The following is a 12714-nucleotide window of genomic DNA, read 5'->3' on the forward strand; positions in this document are numbered from 1 at the left end:
GTCACTTTGTGGAGCATTGGACTGCTTAAGCATTGGACCTCATAAGACTTTGTTGTTACACTATCTCTTACCGTACACTACTAAATCCCCATTTGCACTATTTGCCTATTTTGCACCACTATGCCTTCTTACTTGAATATTGTATATTGTATATTGCATAGCTTTTTTTTGTTATACGTAAAATTGTATTGTATTTATTTAAATTTTTACTTTTTAATTATTTTATTTGCATTTTTCTAATCACTAGGGTTTGAGAGTAACGCAATTTCTATTCTGTGTATGTCCTGTACATGTGGCAGAATTGACAAATAAAGTTGACTTGACTTGACTTGACTTGACTTGAACACAAACAGAATTTTAAACCCTTTCACTTTTTGTCATTGCACTCTCATGTTCGCAACACGTTTAGAGAGGGGCTCAGACTTGGTCTGCGTGTGGGGTCGGACAGCAGTACGTGAGTTTGAGGCGTACAGGTAAACACAGTAAGGCAAGACAAGCTGAGCTACAATTAATTCATCAGTTAATACGGGGCCTGGGTTTCACTAACATTTAAATTATTAATCAACCAGTTGTTTAATAATTGTCTACAACTTCCAACAGTCTGAGACAGTCTTGCCTTTTCAGCAGCTGTTTGTGGTGCTGTACTAAATGAACTACACTTTTTTTTTAAGCTCAGTTGTTGATATTCGTTTAAAAAAAAAAAGAAAGAAAAAAGTCTACTATTCAGAATAAATTCACACCGGAGTTTGGGGGACACAGACTTTGAATCTTTTCAAGTCACAGGAAAAGAGAGTTTTTAGAACTATTTCTTCTCGTTTTAAGTTTTTAGAGCATGCCCGATGAAGAATATCAAAAGCCCATCACTGAAATCCAGTCAGCAGAAGTTGTACACATGTGGCATCGTACCTTGATGAATAGCTGGAATGCAGGTTTGCACATAGCACGTGTAATCTGTCCAGTCAGCAGCCTGTATATGCTTCTTGCATCAAACCGCCCTTCTGCTGTGCTTGTAGTATCGCTCATTTTGTGAGATTTAAATCGCATGGAACCTCCGAGCTAAGCAGGTTACAAGACTGTTATCCCGATATAAGACATTTATCAGCCCGACAATGATATATATCACAAAAATTTTACATTTTCTGTCAAATCTGTAAATCTCGGGCAACTCGACTTGCGTGACGTGTTTTCCTGGGCGTCGTGTACCTGGAGTCTAGTTTTGAGCGATGCTTAAAACTATACATTTTAAGATGCAAGTTGTAATGGCTGCCATTTTCTTTGCGATTATTTATTACGCGGCGTGCTGCTGGGAAAAGCCTGTTTTAACGTTTGAGTCTAAGGTTTATTTGGAGCACCTGACGACTCTTCTTTGCTTCTCATCCGTAAACTCTCTCCACACTCTTTCACGTGATTCTTGTGTATGTGGTAGAACAGGTTTGCTGTGTTTGAGTCTGATATGGGGTCCAGTTTCCTGCATAATTTCCATAGTACAATCTTCTGGTCCGTGTCAGACTTTTCATAACCAAACCATGTCCATGCTACAGAGGGAGCCCCTCGTTTAGGAATAAGGTCCTGGATTTGTTTTGACTGGTCTTTCTGTTTGCCATCATCTCAGTTTATTTTAAAAAATCTCAACAGGATCTTCAGCTTTATTGTGAAAGGTTTATGTGGAAAATAAACAAGCGGATGACGGAGCCACACGCTGGTTTTACCGTCGTTGTTGCTAACGACAATGCATAAAAACAGTCACTTGACCATCAGTAGTGTAGATATTTTAAATATAAGAGAAAGGGAGAACTTTAAGAAATAATATAGCCACTAAAGCGACCATCAAAACCATGAAAAAATATTGCCGTGAACAGTTTATTTTGCGACACCATGAAACAAACGAAAGCGTAAGATGAAACGATAGACGTTTTCATATCGTCATCCGATATATATCGTTATATTGAATAGCTCTACACCGAAGCCATATGCTGAGTTATATTAAAGAAAAGATAACAGAATGGAGCCATAACAAGAATAACAGGTCACCTTTAACCTGCAACTCCCGCGCTAATCTTAGCAGAATATACTTGATGAGAGTACTGAATACCCCGATTATTATTTACAGCAACAGGAAATAACGTTTATCAGAAACACACATCATTAATATTAATCTATGCTGGTGCCTGTGTGTGCTGTAAACAAGCAGCTACCAGATATCTTATTAACCAGCATTTGCGTGCATGCCTGACCACATGAATGAAACCGAAACAAACATCCCTTTTCTGATTATAACGCATTGTTCTGTTCTCTGCCGTGCGATCAGCTTCTTGTAGAGAAAACCTCACCAGGCTAATCAGCATAAACATTCAACTCTAATTTGCTGCACTCCCTGGCTTTATAGCTAGCTGAACATAACTGCGCCATTATCAGCAAATTTGGCTTTAACCATCAAGCTTTTGCCCATAATGTAAAATGAGGCTGCCCTGCAGCACTTTTTGGAGCTGTTAAATAGTTCAACAAGTATTAACTGACGACCTCTAGGCAATTTCTGCTAAGCTAAATAAATGCCTCTGGCTTTAAGCATTATGCCACAGCAACAACAACATAAAAAAAAAACCAAACAAAACAAGCAAACAAAAAAAAAAACTTTACAGCACGCAGTCAAGCCAAAAGAAAAAAGATGTGATGTCATCTGCATTCAGCCGCTGCTGCTGTAAACGAGGGTAAGTGTGAGGAGAGGATTTCTGCAGCCTTGCTTCTGAACTGCGTCTTTCTTAGACCCTTTTAGAGCAGCTCTAACCAGGTCAAAACCACAGCCGCTTGCATGAATGCAACACTTTGAAAAACCCCAATACTCTTAACTACAACACCACATGCTCCTGCCTATATCAGAATTACTGAATTTGTTGAACATTTACAGAGGAATATTCGTCCTGGATCTAAAGCACAGCAAAGTTGGATACGCCAGCAATTAAGTTCCGAAAGGAAATCATCAGCACCTTCCCAAGAAACACAAAAGGCAGCCACACAAAGGCTCTTTTCACCTTCCATCCATCAGCTTCATAAATAGGTCAGAGACAGCTGCGAGCAGCTTCCAGCAGGGCTGGAATCTCACTGCAGGTTATGACACACCATAAATGTTCAGTCATTTAGGACGAAGGCCTGTTTTTGCTTTTTGCGTGCACAGAAATGGTTTTATACATTTGTACAAATATGACATTGTCAGAAATTAAGCCAATTCTGTATTCTGTCTTTCGGACATTTACTAGTCCAATTTGCTTTGTGATGTGTGCATAACGGGAACAACAATAAAAAAAAGGCAAGAAAGAAAAATCTCGGTACTTCACTGTGAATTCATAAGACAAGCCTTTGGCAGCAGCGCTGGCAAATCTGCAGTGCTGATAACATCGGATGTCTCTCGCTGCTCGGGACTCTGTTGGAGGAGGGCACGAAAAAAGGCTGGCAGTGCTCTCTAGTTGGGCGCTGACAAGCATGGAAAGCTTTGGGGCTGTTTATCAGAAAGGAACGCTGCTCAGACAACCCCGTGGTACATCGCTGTAAGATGCACGAGCCAAAACCTACACAGAACACTGACTCAACCGCTTCGGTTTCTGAAAACACACATAGTCCCAGTTGGTGCCAGCTCTCTCGTCTGACCTGATTTCCTGCATCTATCCATCTTATTTAACTCTGAAATCCATAACCCCTTTGTTAGGAGGCTTTCTGATGTCCTGTGATCCCTAGAGAAAGGAGCAATGCAACCATTCAGCCCCCAGTGGTGCATATATTGCCTCTCAGTTGCCTTCTGGTTTCTAATTCAGGATCTTAATTAGTCTGGCAGGGAGCCCCCTGGCTCTCACCAGCAACAGCCCACTGAAACTCGGTGTGATGACAGCCGGCTACGGTAGCAGAAAATATGATCCGTGGCAACTTGAGATGATGACATAACTACCTGCTGAATGGCCATTTCATTGTTGGAAGAAATGGCAGTGCATCAAACTCTGAAGGTTCAAGAGGCGACGGTAAAGATAAAAACAACTGAATCATTCAGTTCTGACAGAAATCAGTGTCCTCCCAGAGCAGTGGCAAAGTTCTTTATCCTGCTGGGACAAAAGCAGTGAAATTTAAGCTTCAGCTGTTGAGCTTAAAGCAGTGTGGATTAACCCTATGTGCTCCAGGTAGACCTGGCACTGATATTAGACTTTCAAATGCAGTTTCTGTGGTGGCATTTCTGCATAGCTGCAACAATAGCAGTAAGTTTCACATCGACAGAGAGGGTGAACTGTAACAGCTAAGAGTATGATGGTGCCGATGACAGAAAACAAGCATCCAAGGCAAACTTCTAGTTGTCTAGCTGGAATTAAAACTTTGTGTTAAAAGGATGAGGACTAAAACTCACATTTCCATAAAAATAGGATTTCCCACGATAGAAAGAGGCCTTTTTTGGCCGCTCCCTTGAGGGAGGAGTATTTCTTCCCAGTCTCAAACCCAGGACCTTTTACGCATTAGGCAAACATAAATATAGATTGTGTTTTATCATTTCTGTCCCCTTACTTGATAAGGTTTCTGCTTTCTGTCTGAAGATTAACAGTGTTAATATCAACTGGAACTGCTGTTTGGCATCTTTCCCCCAGAAAGTGTTCTTCGTCAGAGCCACATTTACATACTTTAAATATGTTTGAAACGAGTCTAGCTATGCATCAAATGCTGCCCAGGTCAGTATTCAGTCTGTGTGTGCAGCGCTTCTTCCCCAATTCCACAGTAGTGCAACTGTTATAAAAACAATTAGATCGCTGTAAATATGCGGGGAATTTCCAACTACATCTGAAGGCATGCATTGAATTCTGTCCAATAGCCTTAAGGCCACTGCTGAAATTCAAGTCGTGAGGAAAGATTATAATCTAAAAAAAGACAGTGATCAACAACAACAACAACAACACTGGCAAACACAGACCATGAGGTTTTTCTTTGAGGGAGACGTCTTAAGGGTGTGTGTGTGTGTGTGTGTTTTACTGTCAGAGTAAAAACCGTAAATAAAAGATAGGTGTAGCCACTGTTACCTTACCCAGTGGTTTCAAAACTCCGGATCTTGAAGTTTCAATGTTAGCATTATGTCAACTGTCATGTTTTTTTGAGGCCATAGCCATATTTAGAGATGCTCGGCAGTTCCCAGCTAATGTTAGCAAGCTTAATTAGTAATGTGCATATACAGCAAGTGCTAAGTAACAGAGGAATAGAACCTGGACCGCATGTATCTTGGACACACTTCAAACCAGAGTTGTTATAGTTTAGCATTTTGTTATTCAATTGTATTTTGGGATTCATTTTCAATATTTGTCTTAATTCAATTTAGTTACAGTTCATTTTCAGAATGTTTTTTTCTTGTTTCAGCTTTTCAGAAAATCTTTTTGTTCTAGTTCACTATAATAACCCTGCTTCAATGGCCCCGAACTTAAACCTTACAAGTATCAAAAAGAATGAGAAAATTATTAACTGCAAATAGAAATTAGAAATATTTTTATAGTAGTCTGTGCACATGTTAAATGATACACATGGTTAAAATCGGGAACTTTAACATGGAAGTTGAATGGGGATACACGTGGTCCTACAGTTATTAACATCTATGAGATGATTTTTTAGCCCCAGAGGTTGCTGCTTGCATCGTTTTAGTTTAAAAACAAAAAATGACAGACAGAATTTAATTTCCCTTTAAAAACTACATTATGAATGTAAAATTTCATGTGCTAGCTACAGTATATAACAGACTCAGCAAACTGAAGACACACTCAGTTACAAAATATGAAACTGTGTCAATTTTGGAGTCACCACTAGTGGCGCTATCTGCGATTAAGTACCTTCATCATGTATAGCCTGTCCTGCTCTTACAAATGTCTGTTCAGATTAACCAAAGCCCTTATGGTTGCTCTAGGCAGTGTTGGGGAGTAACGGAATACATGTACCGCCGTTACGTATTTAAAATACAAAATATGAGTAACTGTATTCCGTTACAGTTACCGTTTAAAAAGGTGGTATTCAGAATACAGTTACTTTGTTGAAATAAATGGATTACACTGCGGTACTTTCCTGTTTCATTTTGTCGCGGGTCAGGACTGTTTGGGTTTTGTTTGACAGCTACGTTCTGTTGTTCCAGGCGGCAGCGTTACGGTTGCCATGGTTACAGGGCGACGCTCTCTCTCTCTCTGCGACTGTGTGTTTCCTGGGTGAGAGAGCACCTTTTCGTTGTTGTTGTTGTTGTTGTTGTTGTGCTAAGCTAACAGGCAGAATGCTACAAGCATAGCTCTAAAGAATGTAGCATCATGGGCAGTGTAGTCCGTGCTGCAGGGAGAATGCACTGCCATACACGTTATGCGTCTGTGAGCGCGAGGAGGGAGAAAAAGGCGAGTGGAAAGGTACGAGTTGTCATCGAGGAAAAACGGGAGCTGGAAGCATGTAAATATAATAAATACCACTTCAGCCAAGAAGAGAGCCTGACGAGCCCAGTTGTAAGTAAGCTATTAAGACTCGACTGTACACCGTGTTCCTGTTTTCCTCCGAAAACAATAAGTTCCGTTGGAGCAGCCTTTCAACGCCTCTCTCTGTCTCTCGCAAGAAAAGTTGACCCACACAACAAAGTAAAGCTATTTTTCGGCTACGAGCCGACAGGGACCCCGCCGTATTAGTCAGAGGTCCCTTTACTACAGTTCGGAGTCGCGGACCTTCAGTAATAGTAATAAATCACACAGCAATAGTACATTCACGTTGTTGTAAAAAGCATGATAATATATTAAGTAATCCAAAGTATTCAGAATACGTTACTCTCATTGAGTAACGTAACGGAATACGTTACAGAATACACAGGGGCGATCGTGGCTCAAGAGTTGGGAGTTTGCCTTGTAATCGGAAGGTTGCCGGTTCGAGCCCCGGCTCGGACAGTCTCGGTCGTTGTGTCCTTGGGCAAGACACTTCACCCGTTGCCTACTGGTGGTGGTCAGAGGGCCCGGTGGCGCCAGTGTCCGGCAGCCTCGCCTCTGTCAGTGCGCCCCAGGGTGGCTGTGGCTACAATGTAGCTTGCTGGATATGTAAAGCGCTTTGGGGTCCTTAGGGACTAGTAAAAAGCGCTATATAAATACAGGCCATTTACCATTTACATTTTGGGGCATGTATTCTGTAATCTGTAATGGAATACATTTTAAAAGTAACCTTCCCAACACTGGCTCTAGGTCATAGCAGTATCAAATACAATTGCTTACAATCAGTGCTATCAGTCTAGCCTGGTGCAATCATGGCCAGGAGGTTTATTTTCCCTGCATTCTCTGTAAAGTCACAGGGATTAAGAGTAAAAAAAATTATATCTCATCATTGTCAATCATCTCTGGCTTCACTATCCTTCCACAGGAGTCCCAATCACATAACCTTTGCCCTCATACGATTATGAACAGGACATGCTGCAAAGCGAGATACAGGCTCCATCCATTTCCTCCACATCTGAAATTAGAGCTGAAAATAACTTCCTTTAAAGTGCAGTTTAGGGGATGTTTCATAAAGGTGAAGCAGACTCAGGGAGGTCTAGATTAATTCCACTGCATTGCTTCAGGCCTAAAATAAAGAGAATTCAACTGAACTGAAAAAAAAGCATACACTAAGAGCTTGTTGCATAAGCACAAAAAGTAGTGAAATATGCTCTAGATGTAGCCTCAGCCATCAATTATTGATCAGCTTTGAAAAAGGATCCATTTTCCCCGTGAATATAAATAGGGTCTTGACTTCTCACATCCAGGTGACCGCAGAGCTCTCAGGTGGTGACAACCAACAGCCTTACTTTGTCTGACTTTTGCGATACACATTCTTTTAGGATTAATGCTATCGTCCAAAGACAGAATTAGTGTTCGTGTTTATTATGATTAAGCACCTAAAAACTAACTGAAATTCCAGAAAAACCTGCACACACACAACTTAGCTGAAGCTCTTCTTGTCCCTTTGACTTTCTAGCCTTTCCTTCCTGCAGACGAGCACTGTCAACAAATATGCCAAATTCAATTGTATAACTAAATGTTGAAAGAAAAAAACATTCAATAGTGAAAATGAAACAAATGAGGGAAAGCAGTACTGATGCAAGCAGTGTGGGGTTGTTGAGTTTCCCTTTGAAGACACTGGGGGTAGATTCAACTTGAGAGAAACGTCCTCAATGGCGACTGAAAATGCAAAGCATTTCTACCAGAACACACTACGCAGCTCCATTGTTAGCAACAAACATGTTTGGAATGAAAAAAGAAAACCATTACAAAAGAAATATCGGCTCATGTATCAGAATATCAGCCTTTAAAGGCATGAAATATTGGTATCTGTATCAAGTTTAAAAAGCCTGTATCGGTTGGGCTAGTCGGTCAAATGAATGTATTTAATGCACAGTGCCACTTGCCAGCCAGGATATTACAAAGCCACAGACCACAACAGGGAACTGCAGCCCTTCTAATGTGTAGGTAAGGTATAAACATGTTTATGCTGAACTATAACTACTTATCAAAGCAGTTATTATGATTTTTGGTTCTCTTGTGGATTATAATGCAATATTTGAATGATCTGACCCTGTGTCTTTGTTTTGTTTTTTGCTTGGGGGGGGGGGGGGGGGGGGGTGTAGTTATTGCTGACAGCTCTAATGCAGCCAGGAACTGCTGGAACCTAACGTAGCACCAGCCTGAGGGTCACTTCCACCTGCAGTTTCCTTATTTGGTTTCAGCTGGGTGAAAAACACCACGGACCCAGTCATGGAAAAGTTATGAAATATGAACAGCTGCACAACTTTGACCACAAAATAATGAATCTAAACCAAAGTTTTGACTCACGGATGTTGTGAAACGATCCAGTTGAAATAAAAATCCTCCTTCCAGGCCAATCTCTCTCAGCCTAACACAGTCCTATTTCGACTGTCACCTGGCCAAAGGAGACGTGATCCTGATAATATGATCCTGCTACCATGGAGACCACTGTGACTCTGCATCTTAACTGACTCCTTCACATAAGCTCCACCTCTTAATTATTCATATGGGCCCTCCAGAGAAACAGACCATGCTGCGGCTTTGTCACCTTACTGGTGTGAATCCAGCTTGGAACCAGATATCAGCAGCCAATCCTGGGCTTGGGAGTCGGGCGGGAAGTTTATCTAGGCACCCAGATCAATGTTAATGAGATCTCCATTCAGTCACTTTTTTTTCTTTAGAAGAAAAAACCCACCTTCATGAATAAACAAGGATCAGATTTAATAAGACAAAACTTCAACAGGCTTGAGATGGTGACAGTGAGGCCACCATAGAAGTAGAGAGAAAAGAGAAAGTGATTATTTTTCGATATTTGATTGAGCTTCCAGTGGATCTGCTGATAAGATGTGCGAACACAACCATCTCCATTGTTTTATTTTCAGTATTGCTTGAAATATTATTTACCCATACCTACATATACAATAAGATATTAGTCACATATTTACTAGCTAAGTGCAATGAGTAATTTCAGCAATGTAGGCCTATTCTAATCTGCATATTTACACATGAATGAGTGACTAAACTGTAGAAGTGAATAATAAAAATGCTAATTAGATACATTTCTTTTGCTCAGTTTAAATTAGCTGTTTATGCTTTTCATTATCTTCTGATATATTATATTTAAATGTAATAAGTTACCGTAGTGAATATTCATATTTACCTTGGAAACTGTTTTAAATAATGAGCTCAGACAGTTTTTTCCTACTCTCTGTAAAGAGAACAATGACAGTGAGAGCAGGTATCCCAACTATGGTCATCTCAAGAACACGTCTTTGGCTGTGTGCACAGAAGCCCCACCTGACCTCCGCCAGGGGTAGCTAGTCATTACGAACGTGGCTTTAGCTTGAGTAGTCCTCTCAAACTGCTGGTCTTCTATAGACACCCCGTTATTTTCAGCCAGATGAAACAACAGTCTGTCAGTAACAACGACCCACACTGTCAGTACTTTATTTTGTTGGCGCTGTAAACAGACGAGTTCCAGGTGTAACATTTTTATCAGCTGACATCATGTTGACCAGACAGAACAGACAAGCACTCTCTGTAAGCAGACAGGCAGCCCGTAGCTACCGGCGAACTGCTCGTCTACCAGCACTACCACCGCTGACCCATCATTTCCCATCCACCCATTTTCTTCCACTTATCCAATTCAGGGGTTGCAGCGAACACCTACGGCCAATTTACAATACCAACTTTACCTAATCCATGCATGTCTGTGGACTGTCAGAAGAAGCTGGAGTTCTTACTTATGTCAGCATGTACCGCTCTTCACTCTTTTCCATCTTTACAAATAAGACATATTTGGATTTTTCTGTTAATCAGACAAAACAAGCCATTGGTATCGCCAAAGATGTTGATACCGATAGATACAATTACACAATCTGCTAATATGACACACAATTTGAATTCAATAAAGATACAGACGAAATGCTGAATAACAAGAAAATGTTTGAAAAGAAACACCAGAGTGCCGTTAAGCACCATCGGGTTATCTTTACAGGAAGGGATCGAGCTTGGTGACAGCTCCCTCAGCCATATTTATTCAGAGCTTTGAACAGTGTGCCTGACCTTAAACCTTTATCTCCACACTGAGAAATCTAGGTCCAGCACAGAAGTCTAAATCCAATCAACTGTGATCATAGGCAGCATGGACGGCTGGGAGGACCGTCAGCTGAGACTGAGAATCAGACTGGCCTCCCAAAAGGGAACACAGTGGCTCTCACACAGACTTAAGGAAAAGAAGTAGGTGGTGAGCCACAGATGTGCTTAAAAAGAGGAGGAAAAAAGTCAGAGTAATTAAGATCAGCAGGATGGTAGTAATACGGTGGCAAAACCCAGCAGAAACCCAGTTTGGCTGTTTTATTTATTTACTTTATTTAACGAAGAAGTGAAACTCTTGAGATTAAAAATCTCTTCAGTGGCTTGGCTGACCAAGAGGCTGTCTGTATCCCGAATCCAAAGAGGGGCATGAAAGATGAAGGCTCCGTCTCCCATTCTTCTTCTAAATATCCTAGAAACGACAAATTAACCAGCAGTCTGAGAGTGCTCCCAGTGCACTACTGGGGTGATACAGTAGTATGAAGTCTTTAAGATAAGATGGTGCCTGATTATTCAAGACCTTGTATGTGAGGAAACATGGTCAGGAAACACCTGGGTTACCTTGTTGTGTGTTTTTGCTGCATCATAAACCATAACAGCACCATCTTAGCTGTTGTTGCGATGTCAAAAATGGAGGCTGACTGGGCTAAATCTGGCAATACTTTGTGTGCGTACTCTGTGTCTCTAAATATATTTTACAGTCATTGTATATGTTCTTTTAGTAATTGTTCTCTGTGTCCAGCCCCACATCACCAACAACAAAAAAGGTGAAGTCATATCTGCGCTTGGTGGAAACACTGTTGCTGGCCCAAACAAGCCAGCAGCCGACCAATCAACTTGCCCGACAGACTTTTGGCTATAGAGACAGCGGTTACATCGAACCCTAGTATTGTTTAACAATACCTGAAAAAAAAACCCACTAACACCACAAGTACGTGGTAAACACAGCAGCAGAAAGATGATGCCAGAACCCAAACTCGACCTGTGAATACCCAGAACCTGCAGGGCTGACTTTACAGGAACTGCTCTTTGTGGGCCTGAGCCTTTGCAGCTCAGGCACTACAGACCAGGAAGGACAGGTTCAACAGGCCACAACATGACCTACATGTATGGTAACCACAGGTGGGGTGCTGAAGCTACACAAAGCTCTTCCTTCTTCCTGTTCGTGATGCATACAAGCTTTTTTGTTGTTGTTAATGATTACAAAAACATGGCACACGAAAACATTAAAGTGAGAAAAACATGGAAACACACACCTTAAATTTTACACATGGGCAAATTATCCTCAGCTGACTTAGCTGTTCTATAAATCAAGTGCAGCATTTAAGGGCAATGTTCCAGCATGACATACATACACTAACACGCCTGTACCGACTTTCACTGACTACATTAAAGCTCTAAACCGTAACACTTCACTTTCCCCAACATAAAACTAATCCTTTTTCTGCTCTTCACTCTTAATGCACGGCCAAATCCTCTAAAACCCTTTAAAGATGTCACAAGTGGCAAAATGTCCCCCCTTCCTCTCATTAAAGCTCCAGCAGTGACATTTATGTTGACAGACAGGTAAAACCAGATTCTCTGGACCATGGTGCACTACTTTTATAATTCCAGGTTTGACAAAACAGGGGAGGGTTATGAATCAGCAGAGCTTACACCAGCCCTTTCACCACCTGTAAAGAAGTGACTGCACTGTGGGAAAGAACCAGTTCAGAGAGGAAATAGCAAAAAAGCTGATAATATAATATGAAAATGTCATTTAATACAATTGGAAATTAGGGATCGCAAAATTCTGGGCCAATACTAATACAACGAAACAACATAACAATATGACCAACAGCCCATGCCAATTTTCTTTTTCTTTTTTCTATTTTCAGTTTTATTATTGCCGCATTTGTTCCGAGGAAAGGAGATAAGAGACTAGAGAAAGTTGATGAGCTCAGTGACTGATAAATAACAATTAGCAATGCAAAGTGGCCCCGACCTTTGTAGCCATTGAGCTATGCAACAAAGTGCAACAAAGAAATTTATAGACAAGGTTTCTATTAGCACGGTGGTTAGCACTGTTGCCGCACAGCAAGAAGGTCCTGAGTTCAAT

The sequence above is a fragment of the Copadichromis virginalis genome, linkage group LG23 (genome assembly GCF_057382275.1).
Source record: "Copadichromis virginalis isolate Kocher_CV1m ecotype Utaka linkage group LG23, C_Virginalis_male_GT1.1, whole genome shotgun sequence".
Classification (NCBI taxonomy): domain Eukaryota; kingdom Metazoa; phylum Chordata; class Actinopteri; order Cichliformes; family Cichlidae; genus Copadichromis; species Copadichromis virginalis.